This window comes from Xenopus laevis, chromosome 3S (genome assembly GCF_017654675.1).
Source record: "Xenopus laevis strain J_2021 chromosome 3S, Xenopus_laevis_v10.1, whole genome shotgun sequence".
Lineage (NCBI taxonomy): Eukaryota > Metazoa > Chordata > Amphibia > Anura > Pipidae > Xenopus > Xenopus laevis.
Genome location: NC_054376.1, coordinates 45,237,258 through 45,255,070, shown reverse-complemented (window position 1 = coordinate 45,255,070; position 17,813 = coordinate 45,237,258). Strand labels below are relative to the sequence as shown.

Here is a 17,813-nt window from a genome sequence, read left to right as displayed (position 1 = left end):
GGCACACATTTTTCAATAGCCACTCATAAACCTTATGTATGACATGTAATGCCACATGTATTTTTAAAGTACTCCTGGATAATGGAAAATAATCCTTTATTTGTATAGAACCAACATATTAGGAAGAACTTTAGAGATTATGCACCAGTCATACTGGTCCGTACCCAGTCCAAGGTACATATCATACAGATCATGTACAGAGGGTGGTTGTCAATGAAACATTCTATAAATGGGTCTATTGAGGAGCCGCAGGGTTTTGTACTAGGCCCACTTTTATTAACTTTGTTAATTAATCAGGCCCGTATTAAAGTAAAGTGAAGTAAAAGTAAAGTAAAAAGGACTTAAAGTTCCCCAGTACTCCGGTGCTTAAGAGCACGCTCGTGAAGGAGGGGTTGCACATGGCCAGCATTCAGCACTAGGACCATGCAGCCTGCGGGGGGCATGCACACGCGAATGGTCGGCGCTGGTACCATACGGCCTCGGGCCGCAGATCTGTGAAATCCGGCCTTGTCATTAATGACTTAGGGGTGGCCAATGGAAGCAATTTGCATTTGTATGCTGATAGCTTTAACATAAACCTATGCAGGCCATATACTTCTATTCAGGATGTGGCATCAATGCAGAAAGATCTGGACAAATTGGTGGACTGGGTAAATTAGATTTAATGTTGATGTAAGGTTGTACATTTGGGCCACTTATACCCTTAATGGGATTAAGTTAGACACATACATCATAAAGAAAGCCCTAGAGGTACTTCTGAATAGGGATGCACTGAATCCAGGATTTGGTTCGGGATTAGGCCAGAATTCGGCCTTTTTCAGAAGAATTTGGATTCGGCAGAATCTTTGCTCTCGGCCGACCTGAATCCAAATCCTATTTTGCATAAGCAAATTAGGGGCGGGAGGGAAATCTCTTGACTTTTTTTTGTAATATCCATTAAACAACATAGGGAGAGGGCCGGTGGGGGTATGCAAAAATTGAAAATAAAGGACCAATGACAGCACAGCTTGCATTATGCATGCAAAAAAATTGACCAATGAGAGCACAGCTTTCATAATTTATGCAAAAAAATTGACCGACGAGACCACAGATTTCATAATTTAAGCAAAAAAATTGACCAATCTGGGCACAGCATGCATGGTCACCACAAGCCGAACTACCAGTCAGGAATAGAGCACATGGCTAAATCTCTAGCAGCAGCCAAAAGGCGGGTCAGTGGAACCAGCACACGACTGCTACATGGACCTGAACACCACAGTCATAAGAGAACCAATGCACTCACTTTCCATCGCTACGGCTTTAACATTTCCATTATACAACATAGGGAGAGGGCCGGTGGGGGTATGCAAAAATTAAACTAAAGGACCAATGACAGCACCGCTTACATAATGTATGCAAAACAATTGACCAATGAGAGAACAGCTTTCATAATTTATGCAAAAAAAATTGACCAATGAGAGAACAGCTTTCATAATTTATGCAAAACAATTGACCAATGAGAGCACAGCTTTTATCATTTATGTAAAATAATTGACTAATCAGGGCACAGCTTTCATAATTTATGCAAAATAATTGACCAATCAGAGCTCTGCTTTTATAATTTATGCGAAATAATTGACCAATGAGGAATCAGCTTTCATAATTTATGCAAAATAATTGACCAATGAGAGCACTGCTTTCATAATTTATGCAAGAAAATTGACCAAAGAGAGCACAGCTTTCATAATTTCTGCCAAAACATTGACCAATGAGAGCACAGCTTTCATTATTAATGCAAAAACATTGACTAATCTGGACACAGCATGCATGGTTCGCATGGTCACCACCAGCCTATCTGCCAGTCAGGAGTAGAGCACATAGCTAAAACACTACTGGCAGCCAAAAATCTGATCAGCGAAAACAGCACAAGATCACTACGTGGCCCTTAACACCACATTCATAAGAAAGCCAATGCACACACTTTCCATCGCTTTAACATATCCATTAAACAACATAGGGAGAGGGCCAGTGGGGGTATGCAAAAATTTAAAATAAAGGACCAATGACAGCACAGCTTGCATTATGCATGCAAAAAAATTGACCAATGAGAGCACAGCTTTCATAATTTATGCAAAAAAATTGGACCAACGAGACCACAGATACAGTGCCCGCAATGCCACGATCGCAAGGCAATACTGGCATGCAAGACCTGGGACAAAAAATGCTCCCAAACTATGAAACAGTGCAAGGCTAAATCTCTCCCAACAGCCAAATAGCAAGCGAAAAGCGCATGGTCGCATGGTCGCATGGTCAATAAAAGACCAATGACTATTGGTCAATAAAAGACCATGCGACAACTTTTTTTGTCGCATGGTCGCATGGTCGCTAACTGCCAGTTAAGAGTAGAGCACATGGCTAAATCACTACCGGCAGCCAAAAGGCTGGCCAGCAGAAAACCCACAAGACTACTACAATGCTCTTAACACCACAGTCAGAAGTAAACCAACGCACACTCTTTCCATCGATACGGCTTTAACATTTCCAATATACAACATAGGGAGAGGGCCCGTGGGGGTATGCAACAATAAAAGACCAATGACAGCACAGCTTACATAATGTATGCAAAAAATTTGACCAATGAGAGCACAGCTTTCATCATTTCTGCAAAAACATTGACCAATGAGAGCACAGCTTTCATAATTATTGCAAAAAAAATTGACTAATCTGGGCACAGCATGCATGGTTCGCATGGTTGCCACCAGCCTAACTGCCAGTCAGGAGTAGAGCACATGGCTAAAACACTACTGGCAGCCAAAAGGCTGATCAGCGAAAACAGCACAAGACCGCTACGTGGCCCTTAACACCACATTCATAAGAGAACCAATGCACACACTTTCCATCGTTACGGCTTTAACATATCCATTACTCAACATAGGGAGAGGGCCGGTGGGGGTATGCAAAAATTGAAAATAAAGGACCAATGACAGCACAGCTTGCATTATGCATGCAAAAAAATTGACCAATGAGAGCACAGCTTTCATAATTTCTGCCAAAACATTGACCAATGAGAGCACAGCTTTCATAATTAATGCAAAAAAAATTGACTAATCTGGACACAGCATGCATGGTTCGCATGGTTGCCACCAGCCTAACTGCCAGTTAGGAGTAGAGCACATGGCTAAATCACTACCAGCAGCCAAAAGGAGGATCAGCGGAACCAGCACAAGACTGCTACATGGACCTTAACACCACAGTCATAAGAGAACCAATGCACTCACTTTCCATCGCTACGGCTTTAACATTTCCATTATACAACATATGGAGAGGGCCGGTGGGGGTATGCAAAAATAAAACTAAAGGACCAATGACAGCACCGCTTACATAATGTATGCAAAACAATTGACCAATGAGAGAACAGCTTTCATAATTTATGCAAAAAAATTTGACCAATGAGAGAACAGATTTCATAATTTATGCAAACCAATTGACCAATGAGAGCACAGCGTTTATAATTTATGCAAAAATAATTGACCAATCAGAGCTCTGCTTTTATAATTTATGCGAAATAATTGACCAATGAGGAATCAGCTTTCATAATTTATGCGAAATAATTGACCAATGAGAGCACAGCTTTTATAATTTATGCAAAATAATTGACCAATCAGGGCACAGCTTTCATAATTTATGCAAAAAAATGGACCAATGAGGAATCAGCTTTCATAATTTATGCGAAATAATTGACCAATGAGAGCACAGATTTTATAATTTATGCAAAATAATTGACCAATCAGGGCACAGCTTTCATAATTTATGCAAAAAAAGGACCAATCAGAGCTCAGCTTTTATAATTTATGCAAAAAAATGGACCAACCAGAGCTCAGCTTTTATAATTTATGCAAAAAAATGGACCAACCAGAGCTCAGCTTTTATAATTTATGCAAAAAAATGGACCAATGAGGAATCAGCTTTCATAATTTATGCGAAATAATTTACCAATCAGGGCACAGCTTTCATAATTTATGCAAAATATTTGACCAATCAGAGCTCTGCTTTTATAATTTATGCAAAATAATTGACCAATCAGAGCTCTGCTTTCATAATTTATGCGAAATAATTGACCAATCAGAGCACAGCTTTCATCATTTATGCAAAATAATTGACCAATCAGAGCACAGCTTTCATAATTTATGCAAAATAATTGACCAATGAGAGCACAGCTTTCATAATTTATGCAAAATAATTGACCAATCAGGGCACAGCTTTCATAATTTATGCAAAATAATTGACCAATCAGAGCTCTGCTTTTATAATTTATGCAAAATAATTGACCAATGAGGAATCAGCTTTCATAATTTATGCAAAATAATTGACCAATGAGGAATCAGCTTTCATAATTTATGCAAAATAATTGACCAATCAGAGCACAGCTTTCATAATTTTTGCAAAATAATTGACCAATGAGAGCACAGCTTTCATAATTTATGCAAAATAATTGACCAATGAGAGAACATCTTTTATAATGTATGCAATATAATTGCCCAATGATGAATCAGCATTCATAAGTTATGCAGCATAGCAAGACTTATACAGTGCCCTCAATACCACAATAGCAAGTCAATGCAAGTCAATGCAATGCAATGCAATGCAATGCAATGCAATGCAATGCATAAAGCTCCCAGGCTATGTAACAGCCTTTTTTTTTTTTCTTTTTTTTTTTATTGTAAAACATCATAAAAAACAAAACTTCAAAAACTTCATCAATGTTACAAAATCATGTTGCATTTCTTTTAGTACAATCAACAATGTATCATTTTAACTTGAAGTTTTCTACAGAGAAAAAGGACAAAATGAATTCATCATTTCAAATCCAGAACTTCCACTTTTTGTATTTCCATATACCTTCTGAATCTACTGTTCCCAATCTATTTTGATCACTTAAAACGTAAAGAAAAAGTTTTCCTCGGATCATATTTACACATTCATCCACTGTAATCACAGTTTTATTAAAGACCAAAATGTTTCTGACATCCCACAAAACCTCCTTTATGCAATTAACTATTAATCATAATATTTGACTTTGTTTTTTATCAATGTCACATAAACCATATAACATCATGTGAAATGTTAAAAGTTGTACACCCGTTAGGCCTTTAATCATCTTTCCCATTTTCCACCATACTTCTTTTGCATACAGACATTCCCAAAACACATGAGGAATATTTTCATTCCTCCCACACCCCTCTCTCTCACATATTTCACTATTGATTAGACTTCTTTTTTTCTGAAACTCACGCGTTGGCAAACATCCATGCACAGCCATCCAAGCCAAGTCCTTCTGTCTATTTATTAGAGATTTTTCATTAACCAAACTCCACACCGTTTCACTTTCTTCAACAGTCAAACCTCCAATCACTTCCATTTCTTCTTTTGCTTCAATAATCTTCATCACACTTTTACTATCACGCCACTCCTCCACACCAACACCTTCCAAATGATTCCTCCTTATACACCTTTCCATCCTAACATAAAACCAGGGTACCTTAAAACACACTGGCTTTCTCAAATCTATCACCCCCAGGCCATACTTTCGCAAAACATTTCCAGCCGCATATCTCACCATACAACCTTCCAGACCCTCTTTTCTACTTACATTTACACATATACTCACATACTTTACTGCCAAAAATCTTTCAATCATCATCAAACCTTTACCCCCATTCTTCTTATTCTTTGTTATTTTTACTCTCTTCAGTTTTTCCATCCTAGAATTCCACAAAAACACAAAAATTAGTCTTATAATCTTTTTCAAACATTTATCCGGAGCCGGAAACACACAACTTATATATAGCAAAATTGGTAACAATACTGCTTTAATTACAAGTATCCTTCCTTCTATAGTTAAAGACCTTAAAGCCCAGAAGTCAATTTTTTTCTTTATTCTATTATGCACTCGTTCCCAACTATCCTTCCCATACAAATCCTCTCCAAAAATCACACCTAACACTTCAATCCCTTTTTTTTCCACGGGCCACCCACAACACTCTATTTCCTCCCATACACCAAACACCTTACATACACTCTTTTCTACATTTAATTTAAAACCACTTGCCATACAAAACATCTCAATCAACATCTTTGCCCTCCTCAAACCCAAATTTTATTTACATATTACAGTTACATCATCCATATAGCCTATAACATTCAAGTCTCTTCCGCCACTACCAGGTATTTCCACTCCCCTTACCAATTTATCTTTTCTTAACATACACATCAAAGGTTCAATCACACAAATAAATAATACTGGAGATAGTGGGCATCCTTGCCTCACTCCTGTACGCACATCCACTTCCTCACTCAAAAACCCATTTACCTGCACTTTACTTACAATCTCTTTATACAAACATTTGATCCATCCCATCATCCTCTCTGGAACACCCATACACTCTAACACCCTAAACATAAATTCATGCACTACATGATCAAAAGCTTTTTCAAAATCCACAGCTACCACCCCCACAGACACTCCTCTCTCTCTACTATACCAGATTGCATCACGTAACAACATCAAACTTTCCCTTATCTGCCTTCCTGGAACTGCACATACTTGCTCCACTCCCACCATTTTCTCAACCACATCTCTCAACCTATTTGCAATAATCTTAGCTATCAGCTTATATTGTACATTTAATAACGATATAGGTCTCCAATTTCTCAGATCTCTTTTCTCTCCCTTCTTATATAACAAAACAATAATACCCTCTTTCATACTTTTTGACATTTGACCCATTTCCAAAACATTCTTACATACTTCATACACACTTTCCCCTATTAAATGCCAAAATGCACAGTAGTATTCCACTGACAGCCCATCACTGCCTGGAACTTTACCTTTCTTCATACTCCTCAAGCATTCATCACACTCACTTTTTGAAATATCCTTACTTAAAATTTCTTTTTCCAAATCATCCAAACAACACTCAATTTCTTCTAAGCATTCTTTTTCTATAGATCTATCTTGCACTTTCTCTGTATAGAGATCATTATAAAACTCTCTTATTACATTCAAAACGTCATGGTTCCCTTGTACCAACTCCCCATTTTTTCCAAGCACATTCACCATATTTGTTCTCTTTCCAAACACCTTTTTAAAGAAAAATTTAGAACATTTTTCATCCTTTTCCTTAACTACCAATTTTGCCTGTGCTACAATTTTCTTCCCTTTTTCCGTCAATACATTTCTCACTTTTTCCCTTGCTTCTTTTATTTCATCGTTCACTTCCTCCCCCAACCTTCTCAATTCTTCTAAGTATTCAAGTCTTATTTGCCACATATGAAATTCATTTCTTTCCTTCCTAACTTTTTCACATCCCTTTATAACAAAAAATCTTTTTGTTGCCATCTTCACCCATTCCCACCACTCCACTATGTTAATGAACTCATGTTTTCTCGAATGCCATTTTTTAAACAGACCCTCATATTCCTTTTTTATTACTTCATCATCTAACAAAGTTAAATTTAATTTCCATATTCCTTTGCCATATTCACTCTCACCACTTATGTTTACCATGCACTCCAAACATACATGATCCGAGAAAGGAAATTTCGCGAATTACAGTTCTGGACTTGAAATGATCTAGAAAGAAAAATAAAGTCAATTTTTGAGCACACATTTCCTGTATCACTGAAATATGTAAACCTTTTTTGATTACCGCTTAAATTCTTAAAAGCATCTTGGAAACCAAAAGTGTTGATTAAATCTTTAAGTTCCTTACTTGAACTATCTAAACCACTCCCCTCTACCCTAGTACCCTCTCTATCACCCGCATTTAGAATACAATTAAAGTCCCCCACCAGAATAACCTGTTCTCTTCCACTTAGAAAATTTTTTAGTTTTTCAAATAATTCAAGTCTTTCTCTTTCTCTTCCTGCAGGAGCATATACATTTATTAACTTAAAGGGAGTATTATTAATATGAAACTGTACTAAGAGTGCCCTGCCTTGCAAAATATGTACAACATTACTCACAACAAAAGAATTATTTTTAAATAAAACACCAATTCCAGCATTTCTTTCAGTACTTGTAGACCATATGCATGACCCACTCTCCCACCCGCTTATCTTTGGCTCTTCAGACAAAAAGCATTCCTGTAGACATAAAATATCAAAATGAAATGATGATACATTTTTCAATATTGCAGTTCTCCTATGCAAAGTCTTAATGCTCCTCACATTCATAGAACCTATTCGGAGCTGCATATTTAAAGAAAAGGAAAAAACAAAACAACTTCATGTATCGTTCTTTTTTTTTGCCATCCCTCTAGCATTTGTTCTGGCACTTGTTTTTGGCTCAGCCGTTTGAGCTTCCCTAGTACCTTGCATTTTTTGGAAAGCATCTTCTTTTTTCTTTTTTGATTTAGAAATAACAGTTTCTGTCTCTGAAAAAAACAAAGTTCGAGTCAACTCCTCAACTCTCTCTTTATCCAAAAAGGCAGCAGATGGGACAGATGAATCAGAATCAATGGTTGCTGAAGATTCACCACCTGTTACTTCTGAGCTGGAAAAGTCATCAGTCCATGGAGTAGAAGTGTTGCTCTCCTGATCACTCTTTCTCTTAAGGGAGAGTTTGTCAACTTCCATCTCACCAGGATTTTCTGCATTTTCAGCCAAAATATTTTCTGGGTTTTCACCTTCCGCGCTTAATAGATCAGGGACTACCTCTGGAACATCCCTTGAATCCTCTTTTAATGGGGAAACAGGCTCCACAATCTCTAAATCTTTGCTTTCAGTCTCACCTGTTCCATGTTCCATCTCCAAAGAAGGACCGCGAACTGCTGCCGCATAAGACTTTACTTTTGGATATTGTCTCGCGAGATGCACGTCTGAGCCACATAGGTGACATTTTTCTTCCCATCTGGAACTCAGCAGTCTTGTGCCCAGGTTTCCAGCAGTTTCTACAGCATTGACCAATTGTACAGTCCTCTTTTTTATGGCCAAAATTAAAACAACTCCGGCAAAAAGTTGGTTGTCCTGGGTAATACAAAAAGCCTTTATTTTCTCCAATGGAAAAGGACTGGGGAGGATGGCACAAACCACCAACACCATTTGGGTCCCGTTCAAACTCAACCCAGAACCTTTTCTGACCATTAAAGGTCCCAAAAACATTATTCCGTTTTTCACCAAGTGATACATAACTACAGTATTTCCGTAAAAAGGCATGGATCTCTTCATTCCTCATGAAAGGATTAAACATATGCACCATCACTGGTGTTCTTTGCCTTGCACGGTACATCACAAAACGGATTCCTTCCAAGTCAGCATGCTCTCCAATCTCCAAATACCTTTGGTAGCAGGTATGCAGTTCGTTCACGGTACAAAAGGTAACGTCAAAAAATCCTTGCTGGGGAAAGGATTGGACGCAAAAAATGGAATCATGCGTCATACCAAGAATCCCCTCGATTATCTTCTTCTGGATATGCATCAATCCCCATGTCTGTTTCTTCTCCTCTGGAACATACAGCCGAACTGTCTGGGGAGCGTCAGGAGGAACGTCAGACGCCATCATTCGCCATCAGAGGATTGCCTTCTCACAAGAGCATGCCTGTTTCCCTATAGCAGCAGCCCATTAACCATTTAAGGAGTAACGGGAGGGCCGAGAGCAGGGTCCTCTTGAGATTTTGCTGGAATTGCCTTAAACCCAATAGCAGCGAGAGCCCAACCCCTTAGGGAAGGGACTCAAGGCCGAGTAGAAGGGGCCATGCAAAGGCCAAAGGCCGAGAAGCAATCACGTTGGAAATGTCAGTCTATGATAAGAGCTGACATTCCGGCACATGTGTAGCAATGGTGGAAATTGAAAAAAGGTTATATGGCACAGGTTAAACAGTGGATAACGGATAACACCATGCTCTACAGAGCTTATCTGCTGTATAACCTGAGCCTTTTCTCCTTTGAATAGCTGCCCCCATTGCTACACAGCAACTTAATTATATAAATAATAGTAGTGTTTCTGAAGCAAACACAGCAGTTTTACCAGTGCAGGGCACCACTGCATTATATTTGTATTACTTTAAAACACTTTAATTTTTTATGTTACTGTCCCTTTAAGAATTTCAATACCTTTTTTTTTAGTAGTCTTTAAAAACGTATAGTTTTTTTCCTTCCCCTTCAGCACAACTCAATATAACCATTCTGGTTCTGTCCCTTGGCTCCCTTTAAGTCCCACACACAACCAGCATTTCTTTTAAACCAAAAGTTAAAGGTTTAACTAAATCCCCAGCATGTCATTAACTGTTTGGACTCCTGTTTAATTCTACCTGCCCCTTTCAAACAGTATCTTAATTAAACACTTCAAAAGACAGCTATGCTCCATTGTACTAGTCACCACCATTCTAGTTAGAATAGACTCTCACAAACACTAAGGGGCATATTTATCAAGGGTCGAATTTCGAATTGAAAAAACTTGAAAATTCGAATTCGAAAATGACCACCCGAAATTAAAGAAAAGTTTTTTTATGTTCGAATAGGCCCGTTTTCGATCGAAAAGGTCCGTATTCGGCAAATTTGAATCATACGATTCGAAGGAATAGCACATTCGACCGAGTTCGATTCTAAGTTTTTCCAAAAAAACCTTCGATTTTTCAAAGTCCAAGACTTTGATTTTTCAAAGTCCAAACATTAATTCAGCAGGTTTTAGATGGTGAATGGTCGATGTCAAATTTTTAAAGAGACAGTACATAATAAATTTTGATATTTGAATTTTTGAATTTTTTTCAAATTCAAATCTAATTTGGACTATTCCCTAGTCTATGTACACAAAAAATAACTCAAAATAGTTCTGCATCATATATTAGGAAACCTAAATTTAACTGTTTTTCCCAGGCTGGTGCTCCTTTTTTGGAAACTGTCCTGGGGAACTTTCTACAGCAGTGCCAGGGTCTGCTTCCTCGGCAGTTACACCCCTGATGATGCTGTTTCCTTGCAAATAAACATATAAATCATTTAGTAAGAGAGTGGGAGTCTTGTAGTCAGGTGTACAGGTAAAGCTGAAACCTGCAACTTTCAAATATTTAGTTGCAGGCCTCAAAACCCTTTGTAGAACCTGTTGGGTTTCACATATTAGAGGAAACAGGTTCTGTTGACATAACATGTGCCATGTAGAATATATCTACCAAACACTGTGCTTGTTGTATTCACTAAAATTCTCATTCTTTTTATATCTTGCTTTCCCTCTCAATTCTATGCCTGAGTAACATTAGTCATGTAGTTTCATTAACCAATGACACAAGTGCAGGAAGATGCAAATTGTACACTGCAAACATTAAGTACGGGGATCACTTGCACATTGCGTCTCCAACCCCTGGTCCTCCCCAATTTGTGTGTTCTACGTGGCCTGCAAGCTAAGGGGTGTCCCAGGAGATACACATGTGCGGCCGCCTCCTATACTTGCACTGCATACAGAGTGAGCTGTTCTTTGTGCTCCATTCTGTGAGTAAAAACAGGGAGCAACACACAAATTACACAGATGCAAAATGTGGTCTGGTAAATTACACTGATGCAAAATGTGGCCTTGTAAAGGTTTGAGGAGCATCCTCCGTATGTGAGCAGGGGGAAGGGGGAAATCCCATTGAATTCTGACATGGCATTTGTAAATACAATTTCCCTTTTTTTATTGCCATCTGAGAAATAATCCAGACAGTATCATGTATAGTTTTCTTCTATGAGCTTCTGGATTGCAAAGTGCCTGGGCATGTGACTCATGATTATTCTTATACAAACCCATCTTCATTTTGTTCTCTTTTAAGGCAAAATTCACACTCAGTAACAATTTAAAAACTGCGCTTCATGGTGTATCATTTGTGCTTACAATTGACATAGAAAAGATACAGTATATAAGATATAACATATAGAAGATGTCACTGTTCTGAATGTGGGACACAGGTCAGTTTCTCTGGCTTTCAGTTCCCAATACACAGATCTTCAAAAAGCCACAGATCATCAACATCTGCAAAAAGTAACATGTGGCATACAGGTGGTCACATGTACATCAATATTCTGATGATAATAAGACCAATAATTTTCTTATTTTGTATCTTAAATGATTGATTAAATATGCAAAAATTCTAGGGGGAAAAAGTGGTCGGCAGATGGGCCACCCAGATAAACAAGCCAGTTCGGAACATCAACCCTTGCCACCTGTGCAGGGCCAGGCCAGTCGAACGCTGTAGGCAACCCGGCTGGCCACTTCGGCCCCCGCCGCAGCAGTGCGCAATCAAGTACGTAACCGCGCGCAACCGGGGACGCGCGTGTGTAACCATGCGCAACCGGGGACGCGCGTGCGCAATCGCGCGTAACCGAGGACGCACGTGCGCAATAGTGCGCAAAGGCCTTTCAGATGAAATTACTGATAGTATCAGTAGAAGTTTCTCTGCTGAGGTCAACACATACAAGAATCTTTAAAAAAAAGTAATATCTAACAATATAGATATGTGTATGGCTATCTTTATATTCTCCATAATAAAATGTTAGAATATCAATTGATTCATTGGTTCCTGTGTTCCAAAACATTAGGGTGCAGAAATCTTGCTCTGTAATATTTCTATGTTTTCAGCCAATAATTTCCATTTATGCTGCTCCTTTTACTGTAAAGTATTTTTTTTCCCATTGTATAGTTTCAAAATCTGATACCATTCTATTTAGATCAACTAGCACCTGAAATCTTATGGAAGCCTGCTGCATGAACACTTGTGGCCCATCAAAGAGCCTGACATTCAGGGCCCACTTTCACAAAAATTAGATGTAGGTAGTGCTAAATAATAGGTGTTATATATGGACTTATGATGGAAATAAGAAAGGGTTTATGGCAATAGTACAGGCCGTATTGCGTATACCCCTATAGCATCACTGACAGGCACCAATGCTTGTTTAGCGTTACATGGTGTGCATATTGGTGCAAAAATTCGCTCTGTGTAACTCCACACAGGCTGACACCTGGCCTGTCAGTAGAGCTATGGGGTGGAACATCTCTGTCTCTACAAAACGCAGATGGAGGAAAGTGGACAATCACCTATGTGTGTCCTTACCCTTATTGTTAATAAGTCTTCTATCAGCAATGCCGAGATTTTATTGGTTGCTATGGGCAACTGCAATGGGGCAATTTAGCACCTGTATTAGTAGAACAGTCCCATTGTGCCTTGTTGGGTGGTTTAAGAGGTTTTTTTGTCACCATAAATGTACATAAAGGTACATCTAATGCTGCTATTCTACCTGCCTATGTCTAGTAATGCTCGCAGCACCAATACAGGGTCCCTACATTTGGCCACTTTAAAGGGGGACACATACAAAAAATCTAGTGTGTAAGTGCACTGGGTAAAGATCTGCAGTATGTTCTTATTATCCTTAAACGGACATTAAAAATGTAATTAGCCATTAAAAAACATGTAGTTCCAAGCATCACTGTGCCAACATCTGCATGCCAGCAATAGGGCCTTTCATGATCAGATCTTTCTGCCCAAATCAAAGCCAGGACTTGCAATGTTACAGATACAGTATTTACCCTCCATTATTCTCTGTATTACATTACCTTAGCAGTTACAGTGTCACTATGCTCATTCGATCTGCGCTCATAGTTGTACATTATGGGGTAATTGTGTATAATATGCTGAGAGCAAAGAAGTGTAAAGCTTAAAGGCATACTGATATTTCAATGAAATAATGGTACAGTGAGCCATTCTGGACAATTGCACATGATATTGTGTTACAAAAACAAGTAGACGTTTATCAACCGCTCAAACTTACACTACAAAGAATAATGATAAACACTGAAACATTCGCCTCCGATAGGGAAAGGGCATGCTAAGCAACTTTTCAATTGGTTTTCATTATTTATTTTTTTATGGTTTTATAGTTATTTGCCTTTTTCTTCTGACTCTTTGCAGCTTTCAAATGGGTGTCACTGACCCCATCTAAAAAGCAAATGCTCTATAAGGCTACAAATGTATTGTTATTGCTACTTGATATTCCTGATCTTTCTATTCAGCTCCTCTGCTATTCATATTCCAGTATCTTATTAAAACAGTGCATGGTTGCTAGGGAAATTTGCACCCTAGCAAGCAGATTGCTTAAAATGCAAACTGGAGAGCTGCTGAATAAAAAATACATATAACTCAAAAACCAGAAATAATAAAAACAAAATAAAAAACCAATTGCAAAGTGTCTCAGAATCTCACTCTCTACATCATACTAAAAGTTATCTCACAGGTGAATCACCCCTTTAAGTCAGTCTTAAAGGGGTTGTTCACCTTTAAATTAACTTGTAGTATGATATTATAGAGAGTGATATTTTGAGACAATTTGCAACAGGTTTTCATTTTTTATTATTTGTCGTTTTTGAGTTATTTAGCTTTTTAATCATTTGCTCTCCAGTTTGCAATTTCAGCCATCTGGTTGCTTTCATCCTAGCAACCAGGCACTGATTTGAATAAAAGACTGGAATATGAATAGGAGAGGGCCTGAATCAGGGCCGGAACTAGGGGTAGGCAGAGTAGGCACGTGCCTAGGGCGCAAAGCTGTGAGGGCGCCAGGCGCGTACCTTCTCTGTCGCCTACCCCGACTCTGCATTTTTTTGCGCTTCTCAACGCTTCTGCGCATGCGCATGGGAGCGCAAATTCGCGCATGCGCACATGGACGCAAATTTGTGCAGGCGCCGCGCCTGCCCAGCGTGGCCCAGCACTGGCCTGAATAGAAAGATGGGTCATAAAAAGTAGCAATATTAATAAATGCGTAGGCTTACAGAGCATTTGTTTTTAGATGGGGTCAATGACCCCCATTGGAAGGCTAGAAAAGTTGGCCATACACGGGTCGATAAAAGCTGCCGACAGACCGTGTCGGCAGCTTATTGGCCCGTGTATGGGACCCCCGACGAGCTTCATCGATCGAGAGCTCGATCGGATGGGACAGAAAATCCCGTCTGATCGCGGCCGCATCTATTCGTTGATGCGGTCCCGCGATCCGACCGCCCGTTTGGGCATCGTAAGGATCCGATCGTTGGGCCCTAGGGCCCACGATCGAATCAACCCGATATTGCCGACCTCAAGGTGGGCATATCGGAGGGAGATCCGCTTGTTTGGCAACATCGCCAAACGAGCGGATCTCTCCATGTATGGCCACCTAAAGAATCAGAAGATGGCTAATAATTCAAAAACTATACAAAGAAAAAAAATTAAGACCAATTGAAAAGTTGCCTAGAATTGGCCATTCTGTGACATACTAAAACTTCACTTAAAGGTGAACCAATCCTTTAAATAATGTAAAGGCTCGGTAAAATAGGACTAGAAAGGAAAAGCCATCTACTGGCAATAAAAATATTTTTACAGACTAAATTTACAGCTCCTTAAAAACGATGACATGCGGGTGTATTGGGCACAAATGTTATGGTAAGTCCCATATCACCAAAGAAGTTTCACGTGGGCCAGTGGCGCAATGGATAACGCGTCTGACTACGGATCAGAAGATTCCAGGTTCGACTCCTGGCTGGCTCGCTTTTTTTTTTTTTATTAACTTTTTTAATAAATTTCGGAATACACTTTCTCTTTGCACTTTACTATTTTGGCGCTGATGTATATAAATAAAATGCAAGAGCGGGTGTCAGTATATAGGAAGGGCAGGGTTACAGGGATAACAGTCAGTGGATATCTGGGCTGGAGGGGCAGCAATGACTGTGCTCCGGAATAATATTGTATAACACGTGCACAGAGTTTCCGTGTGTTTTGGCTTTGCAGCGCATGCAGGCAGCTGAGATAGTTACATGTGTGTCCGTGTATATATTATTAATAATAAGAACGCGATGGAGGAGGAAAAGATTCCGAGCCAGCCAGGAGTCGAACCTGGAATCTTCTGATCCGTAGTCAGACGCGTTATCCATTGCGCCACTGGCCCATGTGTATGTCACTGTCCTTTTTAGCCCTGAAGTAGAAATGAATCGAAAAGTTCCCTCAGCACGAAGTAAGTACAACACTCAACAGTGAATGGCTTCTTCTCTTTTTAGTGTCTCTGTTTTATTCAGTGACAGTTACTCGTCGTGACTATTCCCGTGCGCTTTGATTCTGCACTGGCGAATCTGGAATTTGATACAATGTAACACGCTCAGGCGGAGTTGGCCAGTGAGAGGTAAAGTGATTGCTAAGCTACGTGTATCCTTGCGCGCATACAATGTAGTGCCCTAATGCCCTCCATTACAATTGCCAGGGAACTTGAAAGGGATTCGAAATCCCGGAAGTGACGCGCGGGGCGGGCGATTCAGACGGCGCGCTAAGGAAGTTGTGATCCTGAAGAGCTGCGACCGGGTATTCGGCTTGGTTCTAGGCGCTGTCTCAAGTCCGTGAGATACAAATGTGTTCATTAGCGGCTCCTACGGAAATATCAGTTTGATGTGCCAGTCACGTGGGCGTCACAAGTCAGTCAGTGTGTCCTGCTGTATAACTGAAGCATTGGGGGGCGGGTTGGTCAAAACAGTCAGGAGCTTCATAGTGATTGGATGAAACCAATTCTGTGTTTTTTTTCATGTATTACTGTTTTGCTAATAAAAGTAATTGAGATAAGCAGGTCTAGGGGAAACTGTGGTTTGCATCAAATTGTTACAATTATTTCTTTGCTTATCTTAAATTCTTACAAAAGTATCTAAGTGCAGCTGCCACATATTATAGCCAACTAAGTTAGAAACGTCGTATCTTTTTCTGGCTGTTTATTGCAGGAGATCAAAGAGAAAGTCGGGACATTTCAATAACAATCCAGGACTGCGGGTTGAGCTGTCAAAATCAGGACTGCCCCACGAAAAACAGGACAGTTGGCAGGTATGGTGATATGACAAAAAGTCGACCTGCGCCAGTGTTATAACTACAGGACACTGGGCCCCAAGCAGAGGCAGGCCTGGCCGGCAGGGCACCCTTGGCAGCCCAGCCGGCCAGCTCGCCCCCAATCTCCATTTCACGCGTAGCAACAGTTTTTGCGCGTGCATGCGTGGCAGGGACATTGTCGGGTGCAAGTCTAGTGGTAGGTCCAGTATAGGAGTAGGCAGAAGAGGTAACTGCCCAGCGCCCCCCAATTGTTGCGCCCTAGGCCCCAAGCAAAAAAACATTTTATACATGCTCGGCACAAACCTCTATGCCTACCTGCCCAGGCCCAGATTTGTGGCCTAGGGTGGCAAAATCATCCACAGTCTAAAAAAGGGTTTCTAGGGAAGAGCCGGTTAACTGCATGTAAGCAGACAACCATCTTCCTAATATGTAGCCCCCTATAAAGTACAACCCCAAAGGGTTTCTAGTTGACTGCACCCAGCCATGAATAAATGAGCCCTGGTGCAAATATTATTAATTATTATTATGCTGGGTAACAGGGGGCCTGGCATGGCAATCTTACCCACAGCTGGAGCATACATTATCACAGATGAAGGCATACACATTTCCAGGGTCAAAACTCTATGGGGGTTATGTAATAAAAGGCACTAAGTTTGCCTAGGAGCAGTAACCCATAGCAACCAATCAGTAGCTAGCATTTACTGGTCACCTGTTTAAAAGCAAATATCTAATTGGCTGATAGGGGTTAAGGCTCCCAGGCAAACGTATTGCCTTTTTATTACAAGCTTTCACCGCTCTCACTGAAGTGTACTGGAACAGCATTGAAAAGCCAAAATCGGAGATAGTGATACCATCATTAATGCATGAGAAGGCTCAGTTACAATGGCACTGTTTCCCAAAAGGTAGAGTTTCCTGGAGAGTGAACAATGAGTTGGCCAACTTGGTTTCTCTGTTCACACGGTATGGTGCTCCCCAAGCGCTAGTGTA

General features: G+C 40.0%; 2 non-coding genes across 2 annotated transcripts; one reads left to right on the top strand and one right to left on the bottom strand.

Annotated features, from left to right (window-relative positions):
* The first annotated feature begins 15,439 nt into the window (after positions 1-15,439).
* Positions 15,440-15,512, top strand: trnar-acg. Its single transcript has one exon. It is a non-coding gene; the product is annotated as a tRNA-Arg (tRNA).
* A 324-nt stretch (positions 15,513-15,836) lies between these two features.
* Positions 15,837-15,909, bottom strand: trnar-acg. Its single transcript has one exon. It is a non-coding gene; the product is annotated as a tRNA-Arg (tRNA).
* Positions 15,910-17,813: the final 1,904 nt, after the last annotated feature.